Consider the following 19,202-nt stretch of genomic DNA (forward strand, 5'->3'; position numbering starts at 1 on the left):
AGGTATTTGACTCCACTGATTACTGTGGGTTATCAGTTTCAAAGGCTGCTCTGGGTATTGTTGACTCTTGTCAGTAGCCTCTGTATGTAATTGCTTGTTTATATAACTGTAAAAATGCCACTGAGATTTCTCCACAGAGAGGTTTTTATTAAATGCTTCATGACATTTGTCTAATACAAGCCATGTTTAGACTGTGTGAAGGAAAGCAATGTGGTAGTAGTAAACTGTGGTGGGTTTTGTATTTATTTTTTGACATTTTTTCTGAACTAAGGTTTGTCTGTGCAGTCTTTGCTTGTTCAAAAGAACAGATGTGCTAAATGTGTCAATATATTTTTTTTTGGTATGTGTGCTATTCTCTTATTCTGTTTCTGAAGTTTATCTTGGTTCTCTTTCCTAGGCTGTGTGGATTGCCTGCTAGGAGCTGTAAGAAATTCAGGGATTTGTCAGAAGGGAGAAGGCTTTTAGCCTCTGCAACCTTTTCTGGCATTCATTCTATCAATATTACTCCATGATAGGTGTCAGACAACATGGTGCTTACAGTCATGTTTGTTACAATGTTGTGAAATACAGAAAATGCATAGGTATTGTTGAGTTGAACATGTATATGTTTTGTCCTTTGGTTTTCCATGAATTGTTATAGTGATGAGGACTAGTTGAGAAAAATTTGCAGGAGAATAATGACCATAAGCAGGTTGTGCTGTGTTTTGATATTGAAGAGTGGGGGTTTTTTGGATTTTTTTTTTTTTTTTTAGGTTAGCGTTACTCCTGGTATTTTCAGTGAGTGTTGCTACTTAGAGGAAGGTAAGTCAGATCTGTATCAGAGAAACAATGATATTAAACCTTAAAATTCCTAAATTAACTTTTTTACCACCTTTTTGGAATGGTTGGAAGCTGGAACTTGCTACTTCCTAGCACAGAGAAACATAATTTTGATCTGATGGCTCCAAACCCTAGCTTTGATGTTTCTGATGATGCAAAAAGCATAAATGATGAAGAGAAGAAGAATAAGGATAAGGGTTTTTTTGGTGTTTTTACAAGGACCATAATTCTTGTGGCAAGGAAACTGTAACAGGAAAGTAGGCATAAACAGTAATTTGTATCTGTTTATTAAAATGGCTTTCATACTTTGCAGTGGTGTATTCCCATAAAATTTTTCAGATATATGGGTATTTTTATTTTAAACTAGGAGGTGTTTTTTGTTTTCTGTTGGCTTTTTTTAAATACCTATCTGCAGTAGATTAGCTTTCTGAATCTATTTTGCTGAAGTTGTTGATTCTCAAATGTCAGTGTAAAGAAAGAATCCATCCCCTGCAGCTTGTAAATTACTTTTCTGGCTTTGTAAAGCTTTGTGCAGAATAGGCTGACCAAGACTGAGGTTGCATGAACAGCTCTGTTGGAGAAGGAGCTGAAAAGTGCTGGTTGGGAGTTCTCTGGGTCTTGCTGTGCTTCATCAAGGTGGTGTTCCTGCTGTGGTTTGCTTTCCCATTTAGAGGACATTGTAAAAACCTCAAAATTCAGTGGGGTATGAGCTTTTACCTGGTGAAAACCTAATAGCCTGTAAGATGCAAAGGGGCATCTAGAAAACAGAGATTGGCAGTGCTGTTGTGCATGTGCTTTGGCAGTGAAAGCATCATTTCCTAGGCTAAAAGCTTTGGCTTAAGGTTTTTTTTTTTTTTCTTGCTGTTTCTATTGATACTCTTTCATCAACTGATCCACTTGTGAATTATGAAAGAAACCACGAGGGAATTGAAGCCAAGAGAAAATTGTGGCTTTGACAGATGGACTCAGGAAAGGTTCCTTTGTGATGTGGAATAAAGTGGGGAGCTTTTGCAGTGATAGATCTTACATGTATGACCTTAATTAAATGACAGAGCTATTTATTGAACAATATTAGAATTGTATATATCCCCAGGAAACAAGCTAGTGTGTTACAGCTGCAGTGTAGGAGATCAGATTACAAGTTTAGTGTTTCAAAACTCATGTTGACTTGGAAGCATGAATAGGTGGTGACATGATGAAGATAAAATATTAGGGTACTGTTGCATAAACGAAATAAGATTCTAATATATGTTGCTGTTTCTACCGTTCATAATATAGCCAAAGCAAATTTGGGGCTGGATGACTGCAGTGGAATTTTGTACACTCAAATGCATGTACACACCAAGTGGCTACTGTAATATAAATTTGAATTGCTGTCTTCTCTAATAACGTCACTCTGTTTCTTTTAAAAACATTCATTGCCTCAACAAAAATAAAACTAAAGGATGTGAGTGTTTGTGAGAGCCAAGGCAAACTTGGGAGCAAAAGGAAAAGAAAATAGGGAATGCAGATTTGCAGAAGCTGTAAAGGTTGTCATAAAAGCTTGGGTTACATCTCTTTCAGAAAGTGTCCAGACTCTGCTGTGTTCTGTTTTCCAGCTATGAAGAGAAAGTGTGTGGTGTGGGAGTCGTGTGGGTAGGGTTTTTAAATAATTGTTAGGGTGGTCATAAGATAACTGGAGCACACAGGTTGTAATTGCAACCTGTAGTGTTGCTTTTCATGATGGTTATTGCAGTGACACAGTAATTGCAGATCACATGAAATCTCAATAACTTTTGTGGAGGATTACTGCTTCTGCCTGCTTCTTTCTTTGTGCTCTGCTGTGATAGCTGACAAGGGAGATGGCCAAATGCAGGCAGCTTAAAAAATTGCATCATTGTATCATGTGTCTACATGAGCAAGATGGCTATCAACCTTCAGGTGAAATAACGGCATATTTCAGTGTGAGTCTTCAGGAATTCTTGGTGTTCTGATATCTTGGTTAGATATCACTAAGAAATTTTTATTAGTAGATAGAGCCATGTAAGTGCTTTTTGTTAATTTTTTTGAAATACAGGTAACTGTCAAATCTTAAAGAAATAGCTTCTGCATTATTCATGATGCAATTTGTATTGGATACAATCATGTCAGTACTCCAGGGAATGCTGTATATTATGGGAAATGTTGTACCCTACCAAAATGCATCCAAACAAAACTCATATCATCATATATTACTGACACTGCACAACCCTTGTGATTATTGCAAAGGTATCTTGAATTCAAGTGTTATGAAAGGGTAAAATATACAGAGTTTGTGTTTTCAGATCTTAAAAAATACTTACATCACAGCTTCTGTGCTTTTTACATTAATTACCTTTCCTGCTCTTGCCCGCCATGAGAACCATTTCTTTGTATGACTTTATTGTATCCTTTTTACACAGGGAGCAATCTGGAGTAAATATTGTGGGTGTCCAAGCCAGCACTTCATGGTCTTTGAGAAGTTTGGGATTCTGAGGCTGATAATGCAAATCTATCTTCTTAAAAAAACACAGCAGTTGTGTTACTTTACAAGGTAATGGAGGGAATTCACACCAGAGCAGTAATTACAAAAGAAAAGAAATATGTTTTAGAAAGATGGAAGTTTGAGTGTCAAATACCTTAGTACTTGGTAATAATGTAGAATAAGTTGGTTTTTGTTTTTTTTTTTTTTTTATTGTTCCTGTGATGTCTGTGGTGTATCTGTGTTGTAAACATCCAAAATAAAAGTATTTGTGAAACAAAATCTGTTGTTGTTATGTAGTTTATATTCAATTGGAATGTGCTGCATACTACTGAAACTCTTAATGAAAACTCATGAACACTTACAAGTGATCTCAGGGTTGAGGGAGTAGAGGATCTTGTAAGCTTGTGTGGAGCTAGTGGTGTGGGATCATACAGATCAAAAATAAAGGAGATTACAAGTGCAAACTAATATTGTGGCGGCATTTGTTCTTCAGTCTTCAAAATTGTTAATGAAATGGGGTTATTGGGCTACTCAACTCTGTTCAAGGTGTGTTATTAATGGATTTGATGGGGGGGACACCGTGTGTGTGTGTTTTCTGTGACTTTTTGGGAGTGGAGTTTTGTGGAGGGATGGAATGTAAGAGAATAGTGCAGTAGGTAATCTCACACCTGAGGAGCTGCAGCTGTGCCAATCACCAAAGATTAGGAACAGGCCTGCCCTTAATAGGCCACAGCTGTGTCCAATAAGATGAATGGTATAAAAGAGTGGGTTAGCTGGGTGAGGAGAGGTTTGGAGTTTGTTGGCTGTGCTGTGAGGAGCTGCGCATGAGAAGTCACTGAGAAGGTATTGAACTCTTGCAATAAGATGACAACAGGGTTTTGTGGGGTTTTTTTTTCCCTTTTCTGAATTTCTCTGTGAACTGTCCGAGGAGTGAGAGTTTTCTGAGCTTTAGCAATAACCAAAGTTTGAAGTTCACCGAATGGCCCTAGAATAGCTGTCCTTGATGCAAGTTAAACTTAGTGTTGAGTTTATTTTTGTTTCTGGGAGAGCAAACTGAATAAGAAATCAATAATTAAGTAGGCTGAGATAGTTTCTGTTGCATTCACCCCAATAACTGGTGCTTTCCCATTACTGTCCCATCAAAACCAAACCAAAACCCAACCAACCAGCAAGAAAATCTCAAACAAAAAAACTCCACAAAACCCTTTGGCAGCTAGTTGCTACTAGGAATTTCTTCTCAAAGGAAAAGTGGAGGGTGCCTGACACTGAAATTTGGTCTAGAAAGAGCTAGCTAATTTAGTTTTAAGTTTTGGCCTTGCATTCTGTTTGTTTTAGTAGAAGGTTACCATATCATGTTCATTGTCTTTCATGTTTGCTGGCATCTGCCTCAATACTTATTTTGAAAGTACTTACCTCTTCTGCCCAATAATGTAAATAATGACCTAATTAAAGAACAGCTTTTCTCTTTAAGATACCTTAAACTTTTAAGAGGATGAGTTTAGTTTTGTTTTCATAGTTTGGTTGTTTTTTCTTTTTTTGCTTGTGGATCTTGGCTATGTTTGAGCTATTTGAAATGTCAGGTTCATAAAATTGTATCAGGGACAGTTTGACTTGTTTTGAGACCTGTATGGAGAGAAGTTGCCCTGTTAGTTGTGGAGTTCACAGCTTGTCTTTGCTCCAAACTGAGGTGCAGGGGAGCAGGAAGGCCTTGCCAAAAGGGAAAGTTGTGGCCAAAGAACAGGTCAGGGCCTGGCTGTGGGACCCTGCTTGTTGCTTTTCCTGGACTTGGAGCGTGCTGGGAGCCTGAGGAACTAAACGGGAGGGCTGATGGAGAAGCTGAGTTGATCCTGTGTGCTCTTAAAGGGTCTGACAGAACAGAGTTACATCATGTGTGCAGGTTGAGATCTGTGTTGGAGAACAGACATGAGCCTTCCCCAAAGGTCAAGTGTTACACATGAGTACAATACAGTTCTAACAACTCTTTTAGTACTAGAAAGAGAGATGAATTGCTGGTTTGGATTCCTTAATATTGTCCAGATCACTTTTTGTTCATATTTTTCACTTTATATACAGACTATGCTTTAATGAATCTAGTTTTTGTGGCTTTTACCTCAGTAAGCAACCTGAAAGGATATGCTTGGTTAGGAATAATTGATAGATTTAGGAAGCTTCTCTTAAGAAGCTGTCTGACCTGAAGTCATCAAATGGCTTGGGTTGGAAAATACCTTAAAAATCATGGAGTTCCAACCCCACATCCATGCGCAGGGGTGCCTTCCAGTGCAGGTAAAGGAAAAAAGAACATTTAAATTCAAGCCCTGCATATTGTTCTCCTCCTCATGTGACATGTACATCTTGTGCTGGAAACCTTTAATGAGCTTTTGCTCCCTGTAGGACATGAAACATAAGTGCATGGGCTGTGTGATAATTTGGATTTGGGAGAGAAGCTGTGGTTCTGGGTTGTGTTTGCCTGCCTGACCCGTACTAAAGGACTGTGAAGGAGAAAGAAGGACTTTTCTGCCGGTCTCTTGTCTGTCTGGTGTGTTGCTGGAAGCTTTTTGTCATAACCAAGTGCAAGTGTATTGTGTAATGTGGTGCACTGGGACACCACACCAGGGCTTTTGAACAAAGGTGTCTGCAAACTTCATCATACAATCACCCACTCTGTGGTTTAACATTTACAAGAAATTGAGTTCATTTTGTGTGCACGTTCTTAAAGGCACTAAATGCTTAGCTCAAAAAAAGAAATTAGAATAATTACGAATTTTTCTTCGAGTATATGAATGGTGGACTATACCAATTCAGTCTTCCTTCAGATTTAAAAAGAAGGGAGGTCCATATCAACAGCTCTTTTCTGTGTGAGAGGCTACATGATGTGTGGCATTACACTAATTCTAGCCATCACACTGCAATGAATTAAACTGACTCCCTCCTTGGTGATGTAGAGATAGGTTTTGTTCTTTGCAAAGGAAGACAGATGCTAAACTACCTTTGAGGTAGTAGCTGGGCTGTTTTTTCCATGGTTTTGTGTGTTTTAGCCTTGTGGAGTTCTTGTGTGCATAGATACAGAAACACAAATAAAGAAAATTAATGCCAGCTTAGGGGAGGTGTATGTGATGGCCAGTAATCCAAGATATATTAGAATGCTTTGGCATTTGCTGTGCTTGTAGTATTTGTTGTGATCTCCATTGTTGGTTTTATATATCTTATGTGCTTTGTGGTGGTTTTAAATTTAGTTTTTTTAAAGCAGAGCTGTCTAGCTTCACAGTAGATGTGAAATACTAAATGTTCAGAGAACAATTCTGGTTGAAGTGGACCTCTCCAAGCTGTTTGAGTCTCAGCCTCCTGCTCAGGACTGGGCCAATGTTGAATTGGGACTGGATTGTTCATGATTTTGTTTTCTTGCATGTGAAACCTACAGGACTGGAGCCTTGGTCCTAAGAGAATATTTATTTTCTTCTCTCTAGGTGGCACCCCCTGTCAGTTTTTGCATGTGTTTTACTCACAAATCTTTCATCCTGTACCAGTTCAGGTGGCAATTGAAAAAGGCTTCTAACTGGCAGTGCACAAACTTTGTGTATTGGGAGGGGCAGAACAGGTGATTATGGAATAGGTGGTCATGTATGGGTAGCTTTGTAAAAGCTGAATGTGAGTTGAAGCTCTCCAAGAGTAGAAGGAAAAGTTTAAGTAGGGCTTTTTGGGAGGGCTGTATGCAGTTTAAAATTATACATTTATCCCTGGAATAATAAATAGCCAAGATGCTCTGATGCAAAGAATAAAAGGTGATAAAAAATGAAACATGTTAATTGTTTGCGTAGCTAGCAATACTGATTATCTTCCTTGATGCCTTGGAAGTATTAATATCATTATTACCAGCTTTATTATTCATATATAGCTCACAAATGAAGAGACTGATTTCCTAAAAAACTCTGAACACTTGAAGTTTTGGCTCATGGTTTTTCTGCTTTGTTATTCCCTTGTGCTGATGCATATCAAATTGCCCTCAAAGGAGGCTGTGCTGCCTGAAGGTTTGGGACTAACCTGTTGTCCTGCTTGGCTCAGTTTGTGGGTTTTTCTTTGGCAGTTCTCCAGGCTGGAAATTGCAGCTGCTAGTATTTTCTAGGCTTAGTTCCAGTAAAAGAGATATTACTTTTATGTTTTGTTCTATGAATTTCAGGAGAAGGGATGTAAATAATCAGATTTGCAGATCATCATATACATTCTTTTATTTTTCAATCAAGACTGCAGTGCACTGCTTTTTTTATTTTGTGCTTTAAAGATAGGTACTTTAAAATACAGCTTTTCAAGCAGGTAATCCAGTGCAAATTGTCCAAGTTTATTTATAAAGAGAAAAAAACTAAATAGTCATAAGGATGTCGTAATAGGTGCAAAATTACTAAAAAGGAAAATTCTTTCCAGCATATAATCGGTTACTATGTTGCTCAACCTATTTGCTGTTTAAGATTATCCATCTATAGTGAGTGCTTAGTAATATTAATTCTCTACAGAAAAGGTTTTGTACAAAGCTCATGTTAAAATTTTCTATGAAAGATGGCTCTAACTTAAGTAGTTTTAGAAGGTGCATATAGTCTTAGACAAGATGAATTTGAAATTGCAGAAAAACAATTTTTCTACCCAGTAAATAAAGTGTTCTATTACATATTTTATTTCCTAACTCCTAATATTAGATAAGGGTTTATTCCATGATCTTGGAAGTTTTCCCAGTAGTACTTCACAGTAAGAGTGGTTACACTGGCATGTGCAGTGTATCAGGATGACTAACCCTGGCAATACCAGACATTCCAACTTTGTAGTTCTGCTTTGAATTGCTGCAATTGCTGTGTCCCAAGTTGCCTCACCACTTCAGATATTTAAAATTCTGCTGTAAACTTCACTGTCTTGATGTGCCTTGAGTTATTAAGAAATTTGAATGTTGCATAGTAATGAAGAACTAGATAATACTCTCTCTCCCGTGTATTTTGTTTGCAATTTTCTTTAGTCAAATCAATTCAAAACTTGAATCATAAGCTTTTTAATGTTGTGACAGATAAGTCACATTGTAGAAAATACTTACTTGCTTGGTGACTGCAAAGTAAATGATGTCTGAAATTATTGGGCTCTCCCTAACATCCAGCACAGCTGCAATCCCATCAGAAAGAGGTTTATTGGAAGTTATGCCATATGTACTTAGGAGCTTAAATCATGTGGAAGGGGCTATGTGGGATGAATCCAACAGCTGCTGGGCAGTGCTTTTTCTGCAGTTAGATGTTTAACAGATTTGGGTGATGCTGCAAATCATACAGTTTTAGTCAGATTGGAGATTATATCAAAGAGATATGGTACCTTAGCATTTCACAAGAATAGCCAGACTATGTGAAAACTAAAGTGTCCTGTTTTCGATAAAGTTTAAAATTTTCAGTATAGCAACTTGGAAAATCTGCTGTTTGCTTTTTTTGGCTAAAACAATCTTGTTAATGGCAAGTATTTCTTACCTCAATATTCATTCTAACTGAACTCTGGAATAAGCAGTGTTTAGACTGCGCCTTGAAAATGCTTGGACATGAATGTCACAGACTATTCCTAGCAGCTCTTAACAACAATACTTGCTTTTAGCTTGGTTGGCTCCTGTGGGAATTGATTCCCTGGGACTAGTTACAGACATTTCTCAAGTACACAAGTTCTAATTATACTTCAAGTACATAGACAGTAAATTATGAAGACTTGGCATTGTGGTCAGTATAAATGTTTGAAGCTTGGCTTCCCTTGTTGGTTGTCTGCATTTAAAGCAGCTAAGAATTAAATATAGAGAAGTTCGTGCTGTGAAGCCACTGTGGTGCCTCTGCTGAGGTGACTGGACCTGGTGTGATAATGGTGTTCACCCCCCCCCACCCCACCCCAAATATCCCAGATCTTATTTCCTAATCACCAGAGGTGACTTTTTCTCCCTTAAAATGGTTTTCTCAAAAGGCTGCTTTTCCCAGGCATTACAGGGAGCCCAGCAAGCAGAGCAGGCGTGCTGGGGGAGTTGAATGTGTGGTCTGTGTGAACAGCCCCCGCAGCTCCTGAGCCTGCAGAGAAAACACTCCCTGATCCAACCAGTGATGGCTGATCAAAGCTGGCAGAGTGGTCAGTAATAAAAGCAATTGTCCTTCCTTCTCATTCCATGTTTAATACTTGTTTGTCCAGCTGTGGTGCTGTGTAAAAGTCTCATGCAGGCTTTTCTCTCCCGGAGTTCTGTGAAGTGTTTTACGATAAAATACAGAGGTAAATGAAAGATGGGTGATGACAAACACTTAAAGGCCAAGAAGAAACCTACAATGGCAGGATATCTGTGTGCATGACAGAGGGATTAGGAGTATATGTTTGTGCATGGCAAATTAAAACAAATCATGTCTTTTAGATCATGCATGAGTACATGCACATTCTAAAGCTAGTAGAATTTAAGGGGTTATTTCATTAGGTGGAATACTGTAGGTTTACGGAAAGGACAATTGTTATAGGGAGGACAGTTTAGAGAGGCAGTAAAGAAGCGAGGTGTTGATATAGGTATCTTTTCTCAAACCATCTTTTTGGCAGTCTCTTAAGATGGCTGTCCATTTAAATCTGCTTCAAGTTTGACAAAAAAAATAAACAATCCTGTAGTAAGGGGAGCTTGTGTTTGTTGATATTTATCAAGGATGAGAATTTTTGTTTAAGTTTCGAACATGTCTTTCAAATAGTGACCTATACAATGGTTTAAATACACGAGCTGTTGATCTTATCCATTATATCATGACTTTATTTTTAATTTCTGGAGCATATTTTTAAGGGTGGTGAAATGTGACTTGTGGAAATGAGCAATGAAGCAGTAGCTAGAGCAGCTGGGCAGTTTTCTGCCAGGGAATTCAAAGAACAATTCTTACTCCATCGTGTTTCCGCCGAAGTGGGATGAGTGGCAAAGGTAGTGAGGAATATGTGGTGTTTTATTTTAAATAAATCAGCAGTTCTGACTTCTGATTTAAAAGCTTTTTTCTGTTTGGTAGACAAATAAAACTTTTAGTTGAATTTCTTTTGAGTTTATTTAGAAAGGCTTGTCTTGAGCTTCATTTACTGCAGTTACTGTTACTTGCAGCTTTTCAATATGGGAGTCAAACTGATGCAGCAGAATTGAAATCCAAGTTTGAAAAGAAACACATGTCGTCGTATGTTTGCTGCTGTGGCAAGCTAATAAAAAACCCAAACCCACAATATACAAACCAGCTTTAAAAGAAAATTCAAGGGTTATTGAAGTCTATTATTTTGTCACTGTGCAGGGCTTTTACAACATGTAGGAGGTGTGTGAGCTGGTTCTCACTGCACAAATAAATATTTTAGAAATGGTGCCATCTGGTGCTTCCAGCTTACTGAAGGCCTGCAAGAGTTAATAACATTTGACTATCAAGAGGAGAATTACAAATTATTTTTACAAAAATTGTTTTTTCCCTGAAGTCTCTTGCATAGCAACTTTTTGATTCCAGCTTTGTAGTAGTGCTGTAGTAATCCTTGCCTCTTTGCCCCAAACTGGATCTTGATTTCTGTTAACACAAAGGGGTCTGATAGCAATAGCTAGCAGTGGAATCAAATGGGAATTGATAAGCTGCTGTTTACAGCTTCATTAAAATTAATTCTGGTCAATAAAACATCTGAGTTCTTTCTAGATTAAGGTGCTTTTAAGCATTTATTGATATGATGAGTAGAAACAGTTTTGAATGTTCTACTAATAAATACATGCTTAGAAGAGAAACAATAAGCTGTTTTTAGCATGGGGAGAAAATCTAATCTTTGGTTTCCAGTTAAATAGTACTGAATAACAAGAATTTGTGAACGTATAACAAAACGGCATTAGTAAACCAGATTAATTTTTGACTCAGTTGTCTTCATATTACAAACACATAAATAATTATACTGTTCCTATAGGTTATCCATGAATGTGATTAATGTTCAGTGTTACATTTTTAGTGTGTTTCGGCAATATGGAATCCTGAATGTTTAGCAAGAACGCAATTTGAAATTAAAGCAATAAATCAGAGTTAGTGAGGTAAGGTGTGCAGTGTGCCCCACTCCTCGACAGCCCCTGGGAGAGAGCAGTGCCTTGTCCCGCTGCTTTGGCAGCAAGAGCCTCTTTATCAGCTACTGTCGCTCCAGTCACGCCTGTGTTCACGTCTCTGCTACATGCTCTGCTGATTACCTTGGAAAAGGGCAATGCTGTAACTGTTCAACTGACCTTTCAGTTTATTTTCTCTTGTGTAATATGAAACATGAGCTAACGCAGCCCCAGTCTACTGATTTCAAGAAAATCTGTCGCTGTGCTTCTGCAGCTTTCTGCTCAGATGTGATGGGGTTTCTCTGTAGTTACATTAATTCCAGAAACTCCATCAACTTCAGATATCATCACAACATTGAAGCAAATTATTATAGCTAAAAGAGGGGCTTTAGTGTACAACTCATGCACAATAAAGACTACTTAGCAGAGGAATAATGGAACAGTGACTATGAAATGAAGAAATCCTATACCTAAATAAATGAAGTATGCTGCTGCTAAATTTGTCTCCTTACATTCAGAGAAAAAAATATATAGAACTCTCATTATTTTGTAATTGCTGTCTTATTTAGACTGTGCCCTTGTGATAGGAAGCTGTTTTGAGTGCTTTGGCAGATACAGAATATGCATAGCTGTGCCATTCCAGAAGGTTGTAACACAACTTAGTATGGTAAGGTTTGGGGGTTTGTCTGTGGAGTTTTTTTTTTTTAATTATTGGGTTTTTTATTTTAATTTTTCTTTGTTTGTGGTTTTTTTTCCTTACTTTGTTCTTTGAGGAGTGTGTGCTTTAGTTGTTTCATTTTCTCAAATTGCTATATACCTTTTATTCCATTAGAGGGTTGACGTAAATGGCTTTCTTGTAGGAAGTGTTGATACATGCCCTGTTCTTTCTTCTTTCCTCCTGCAATTGATGTCTCTAAGTAGTTTGCTGGGCTTCTGATGGTAAGAAAATGCCTCTTGGTCCTTCTAAACCCTGGTTATTTGTTACCCTTAACCTGTGAGGTGCATCCATGTGTTTCTAATAAACTGAAGTGGGTGGGAGATGAACAGCAGTGTGTGTAAGTGAGCCTCTAAATATTGGCCAGAGGGAGGTGGGTGGGAGGGGGATTTTTTAGGATTGGGATTGGTTTAGATAAGCCAGTGGGGCAGTTGTTAATAATTGATTGCATTAAGTTTGCATTTGGTCCATCTTTTAACCTCTCCTGCATTTGGTTCCACGTTGAGAATTGTGTGTGTTCATTCTGATGCTGATGGCAAAAACATTACAGCTGTCAAATGCTGCCAAAGCCACTCAGTTACCTTAATGGTTAAAGCAGGGAAGATGGCTCCTGGTCAGCAACAAATAATCATCTTGCTAAAATACTATGAAATGACATTTATCCATATTAGACCTCACAGCTTACAGGTCCCTGCATTTCTGCTAGAAATTGCTGGTAGGATGTCAAGAAAATCTGTAGTTCTTCTTTTTTCTGCCCATTTTTTGTTGTGCTTCTACATACTAGACTTTTTGTTAGGGCATGACTTGCATGTCATTGTACTTTAAATTATTTTGCAAGGAGGTGATGCTGAATCAGATGTCTTGTGTTGATGGCTTTCAACAGAGTAAGTGATTGTGTATTTATCTCAAGCAAATATTTCTTAATTTTTGATGTTGCATTTAATTTGAGATGTGAACTACATTAGTGTTCTAGGCTTAAATTCTTTACCTCAGCACTCTGAAATCATGAAACATCCAAAGAGAACTGGGAGTTATTCATTATCTACCAAGTAGATAAATTTTGGAAAAGTTATTTTTCAAGCTTTTTCATTTCTTGCTCACTCTTATGACTTCTCTGCTGGATGGTCTTCTAGCAGCTAGTAAAAAAGCACATTTTTGGTAGGAATTACAACATAAATGGTTTAACTGTGTACATTCCTTGTTGCAATAACTATATCCTCAATTTACTTGGATAACTGTTGATTTTATGACTCCTGAAAGAAACTTAATGCCATTGGCAACCTGCAGAAGCCTTAGTTTTCAGCTAAAAGTGTGTTCTTAGTTGCCTCTGATGTTGGAGAGGCAAATTGCTTTATAGTGAACAATTTTGTAGAAGGAGCAATTAGAAGATTTGGAGAATTCAGATTTAGTTATGAGGAAACGTCTTAAGATCATGATTTCAGAATCATATAACAACTTTACTTTTAACCTGCAAAAAAGCAAAATTAAGAGGTCATCTCCTGGATCTTTATAATTATCATCCATGGCTATCTTGTGCTTCTAAAGCATCTCTCTCAGAATTGTTCTAACACTTCAAAGGCTGCATGAGTTGCATGTTCTTCATGTTCCTTAATCTATTTAAAAGTATATTAAAAAAGATTTCCTGAATGGGATATGACTTGCTTGCAGGAAGTGCAAGTCAATCAACTACAACTATAAAATTGTTAAAAGTTAAAAATGCATTAAATCTGTTGTTCTCAAGTAGTCATACCTACCCGAGATTTACTGTGCCTTTACTTCTTCCTGTTTTCCTGAAGTGTGGTTACTCTGTGGAATGCTCTGAATGGCCAAATGAAAAGTGTGTGACAGAGGGTGGAGAAAAGAATGAAGTAAAACCCAAGGCTTCTGTTTTGGTCTATTTTCACTAGTGACAAATGAAATTGAAGCTGCCAGCAGGAATTTGCTTGTGTTGCATCATTCTAGTTCAGAGTGGTCTGGTGCCTTTAATTTGCTGGGCTGCAGAAATTTACTTTAGGAAGAGCTTTATCTCTCCTACTTTGGTCTTGCTGCAATCCATTGCTTTCTGACCAGTTGAATGATGAGAGATTGAGGGAATAACTGGCTACAGACTAAAGGGGAAGATGAGACCCAGGGCTTCACTAATTTGAGCAGGGACTCTGCACTGGCTTTGGTGGCAGTGAAAGTCTTTGTAACTGCATCTTCAAAGTGATTGCAGCAATATTAGAGGCAATTTGTGAACAATGCCATAAAGCTATGGACTATGGTCCATGACACTGCATTAACTTAAGTGTTTGTACTTGCTGGAAAATGTAGGATTTGGTTACAGGGAGTGCCTCACTTGGTATTTTCTTTCATTTCCTGTTCCCTTTAGTATCTGCAGAATTGGACTTCCCATATGGATACCAGATATCATTATCAAAGTCTCCTACTAGCTTTCATCTTTTGAATAAATTAGCATTAATACTGGTCAAATACTATTGAAATAAGCTATGACCAAAAGATGATGTGGACAAAAATCTAAAAGATGAAGAGCTACTAAACCCAGCATCATAAGCAGAAGAGGGGCTAAAATCATTAATTGCAGTGTTGTTGCCACAGGTCTTATAGTAAGATGACTGACTGTTCTATAACCTGCAATAACAAGAGCTTTGTAAAAAAAACCATGAGAATGGGCATAAAAATGTCTTGAAGTTTTGCAGCAATCTGGTATTCAGCACCAGCCTCTTTAAAAGAAAGTATCTTGTATTCCTTTTTGGTTACATTAGTTTCTGTTTAGATTCTAGTGATGCCTGAGAAACTAAAGCTAATCTGGTTAAATTTAAAAGTTTAAAATACTACAATACCTCTTTGTTATTTTATGAGGTGGCCAGGAAGGAGTTAGTACCTCTTCTGCTTGGAAGAATAAAGATGTGAAAGCTTTATGTGGAGTTCTAACTCAGTGCTTTGACTTAGCATCAGACTGTTCAATAATCTGCCAAAAGTCTTATTTCAATAAAACCGTTGACTTTGGGGAGATAGGGCAAGCTTAGTTTTGTTTTTCTTATGCTTCATATTGAGGCTAACAATTTTTACATATACCTGAGACTTTTTTAATGGGCTCAATCGCTGTATTAACTCAGGGGTTATTGGAACTGCAGAACCAGAGTGTTTGTATATCAAAGTTACAAAATAAATAGAACATTGTTTTTTAGTATAAGGCTGTATAGCTTAATGTTAAACTTATAACTCTTTACTTCTACTGCACAAATTTTAGTTGTGTAGGTATCCATAAGACAAAATATTTGAGGGTGTTTCAGTGATAGAAGTGTGAGGAGTAAGTGCTCACCTGACATGTCAGTTCTTGAAGTGGTTGCTGATGTAATATTGTCTTTGTGTTCACTTGGAAGGCTATTTTTTTGGCAGGATGCTTGTTTACTAGATAGCCATTATAGTAATTCATGTTTGATGTTTTAATCCTGCTTCTATGGAAAGTCAGCCAATTCCTACACTTCTATTGTAAGGCTTCCAAACAAAGCTGCATATAAAGCGTGGGATTTAAAGCAATGCTGTGTTACAAATTATGGATGTAACAATAGGAAAAGACTGTTGTGACTGTGTTTCAGGTGATGTTTACGATTACCAGTGTTTCACACTGGGATAATGATGGGGAGGGCAAAAATGTTGGTGTAAAAGCACTTGGTAACAGAGTAGTACTTTGTTTCAGTCTCTGTGTTCTGTGTTCTTGGGCTCATGCTGAGACTGAAATCTTTTCAGTAAGTCTGAAGATGACAATTTCATTATTTCAGTTTTAAGAAACACTGATCTATTGACAGAGGGTAAATGAATGAACAAGGGGCTTGGAAACCTTACCTTTTCATAAAAACTCCAGGATCCAGGAGTACACCATAAGCAGCCCCCCTTCTGCTGCTTACACTTGTCAGATTTGTGTTGCTGTACCTGTAGTAAAGGGCTTCACATGCAACTTCTTTCACTCACTTCAGATGCTCTGTTCAGAAATTCTGTGGATCTTCTTGTTGCTCAGTTTATTTTGTCCCAAAGGTAATGGTTGTGCTTTTCAAGTCATAGCTGGGTACAGTTTTTACCTTGTAATCCTCACCAGTGTCAACATTAATGCTCAGAAATTACACAATCTTAACAGGCTTTTCACTCTCTGAGAACTTGAAAAGTATGAAGGCAGAAGTCAGTCTTTTGTTGTGACTTACAGCTCTAGATGCTGATGTTGACTGTTCCCATGTCCAGAATATTGAGGTTCTCACTTACAAAATGCTTTTGGGGTCTGTCATAGAAGTATATATATGCATAGCTGAACGTGACATAACTTTCAGTGTTGAAGAGATCACAAGATGTAGTCTGAATCAAATGTTTATCTCTGGTATTAGGACCTGTATGCTGTTAGTGAACGATATAAACATTAGGAATTGGTTGGGAAAAAAGTTCCTGTGGGTTTCTGCGTGTAATCCTGGGATGTCACTTTGGAAGATAAAATAAGTGTTTAACAAGCCTTAGTAGTATAGAAATGAAAGCTGAAATATTCAGAAAAATATTCCCCAAAAAAATTGAAAATTTTTTGCAAAAGTGAGCTTCTAAATATTGGCCAGGAAAGCAAAACCTTGAACTTCCCTGAAATGCATGAGTATGTACTTAACTCAGTCCTTTCCTTCAAAGGAGCAGCAGGCTACTGTTGCTGCTTTACAAGGCCTTTCTGCTGCTTTACAAGGCCTTCTGTGACAAGTAATGTTGTTCTGTGTCCAGAAGTATTTCATCTCCTGAGATGAGTTTTTGGAATAGTTCACAGCAAAAGTAATTGATGCATTTCAGGAGTTGGTGGGATTTTTTGTGAGCTTTGAGCAAACTATAGTTCTTTACTGAATAATCTCAGGAGGTGGTTAAAAAGAATAAATTCTTTCTAGATTATAATTTAAAATCAATTGCAGAGAGCACTGCTTGTTGAAAAAAAAATCTTTATTTCTGCAATGTGATGCAGCAATAATACCTGAATTAACTTAGTCTATTAAAATCAGCATGCTTCTGTACGAATAGAAGGAACATTCTTACTCAGTGTACATGATGCTGTGTTCCAAGTCTGTCCTGTATAAAAAGTAATTATTGTAAAAATTTTATACATCCTTGCTCAACAATTCTTCTAATATGTTCCCTTTCTTGCCTACCCTCCCTCTCCCCCCAAAAATAATTTATTGAGCATGTAGTCTTGCTCACCACTCTTTGCAAAGTGAGCTAAGACTTGGCTTTTTTCACAGTGATACTCATGATCATGTCATCTATTAAATGCCATGGTCTCTTTGTGTCATGGTTTGCTTAAACTCTGAATTTACTGAAAGGCAAAAATTGAAGCAGTGGGTGTTCTTAGTGCTTTTATGACAAGAATCAAGAGTTCACAATGTCTGTATTAGTGATTTTTTTCCCAAAGATACAGAATCACATAATTGCTTTCTGAAGTTCCATTTTCATCCATCCCACATTCAAATTCTGCGTTTGTTAGAGGCTTATTTCTTCTGAAGTAGATGAATGGGTTTGATTCCAAGAAGGAATCATGTTGAGGAAGAGGAGTAGGCCACTGGCATGTGTTGCACCTCTAGGTGATAGGAAGTGCATAGAAGCCTTTTCCTTTTCTGCCCTGAGATTTTCAGTCCTTCTTTTGGGCTTGTTGTTCTTCTCTGGTAATGAAGGATTCATTTCCTTCTTCTGCAGCTTTCAAGGGTTTGTGACTGACTTTTGTTTAAAAATGAAGCTTACCACTACTTTTACTTTCTGCTGAGTATAGGAATAACTGCATCCAACTAATCATGTTTTTAAAGCTATGACAATGTACTTGTGGTAAGAGTGGGGAGGAAAAGAATAATTTTGGTTAGGTAACTTAGTTCAAAACCCCCTCTTCTATTTTGCCTATTTGTATCAAGCTCATTGCTTCAGTTAGATCTTCTCTGAAGTCACAGCAGCTACTTACAGTAAAACAGATACTGCTTCAGCCACAGTGGAACAAGGTGGAAGCAATACATGTGACAAGCAGCAATTTTGAAACAGCATTTGTAGGGCAGACAAGCAGGGATTTGCAGATAACACTCTAAATAGGCTTCTTATTATATGTGTTTTTCCCTTAACCAATTAAATATATGCATATATACAGAGAAAATATCTATATGTATATAACTATACTTCTTGTATCATACAATGTTTTAAAGAATGGCTTAAATTTCTAAGCTATAGTGGTTGGTTTATTTTTTTCCCCAAGGAGAACTCTTCAAAAATAGAGTAATCTGAATTTACCAGATGATATATGTTAAAATTCTGAGGGTATTTGTGACTTGCTCTGTGTTTCTGTATTTAAGGTTTATATAAATCTTTGTGATTGAAGCTGTTTAAAATGTAATTCGAGCAACTGAGTTTGTATATGTATATAATACACTTATAGTTGGAAATCTGACAAAATATTTTCCCTCAAGGACATAAATGAAATTGATTATAAGAGCAGTAGTAGTTAGTAATGCACTTCTGAGGATTATACCCATGAGCAAATTTTAAAGGAATAATGCAGGTGGATGGGCAAAAATAGTTATGAGTGTATTTGCTGCTGTGTATCCTGGAGGCATTTTCAGGTCTTTCTCCCTTTAAAGGTGATCATCAGGCTTTATAATAAAATAATAAAAACTCACTGGGAGATTAACCTTAATAGTAGTTGTAGTACTCCAAATTAATACAGATAATGCTGTTTACTCTAACTAGTAATTAGACATTTTAATCTTCTACTTTGAACTAATTAAGTGCCAAAAAAATCAAAACTTTGCAACAAATCACAGAGTTCTAAGTTCTGACACTGCAAACAGACTTCTTTTTCTAAAAGCAACAAGGTGCTATTCCATAGTGCTGGTTTAGTGTTTTATTTCCTATTGCAAAACTTAGGAAGTGTAATAAGGCTGACAAGTTTGGTTTTGCAGGGGTTCTTACTGTTTTTTATACACTTCAGAAGACTCTTTTCCATTTATGAAAAAGCAAACACATTTCTAATGTACCTCAGGAGTGTCTTACTGAAAACAAACAAATAACAAAAACAACTCTACAAGTAGCATTAATTAAATGCTGAACTGCAGCTTTTAGCTGCGCTTCTGCAC

The 19,202-nt window shown here is 37.2% G+C and overlaps 1 protein-coding gene across 3 annotated transcripts in view; it reads left to right on the top strand.

Moving 5' to 3' along the window:
* Window positions 1-19,202, top strand: part of GBE1 (1,4-alpha-glucan branching enzyme 1) — a 137,217-nt gene that overhangs the window by 13,349 nt on the left and 104,666 nt on the right. The window lies entirely within an intron of this gene.

The sequence above is a fragment of the Ammospiza nelsoni genome, chromosome 2 (genome assembly GCF_027579445.1).
Source record: "Ammospiza nelsoni isolate bAmmNel1 chromosome 2, bAmmNel1.pri, whole genome shotgun sequence".
Taxonomy (NCBI): Eukaryota; Metazoa; Chordata; class Aves; order Passeriformes; family Passerellidae; genus Ammospiza; species Ammospiza nelsoni.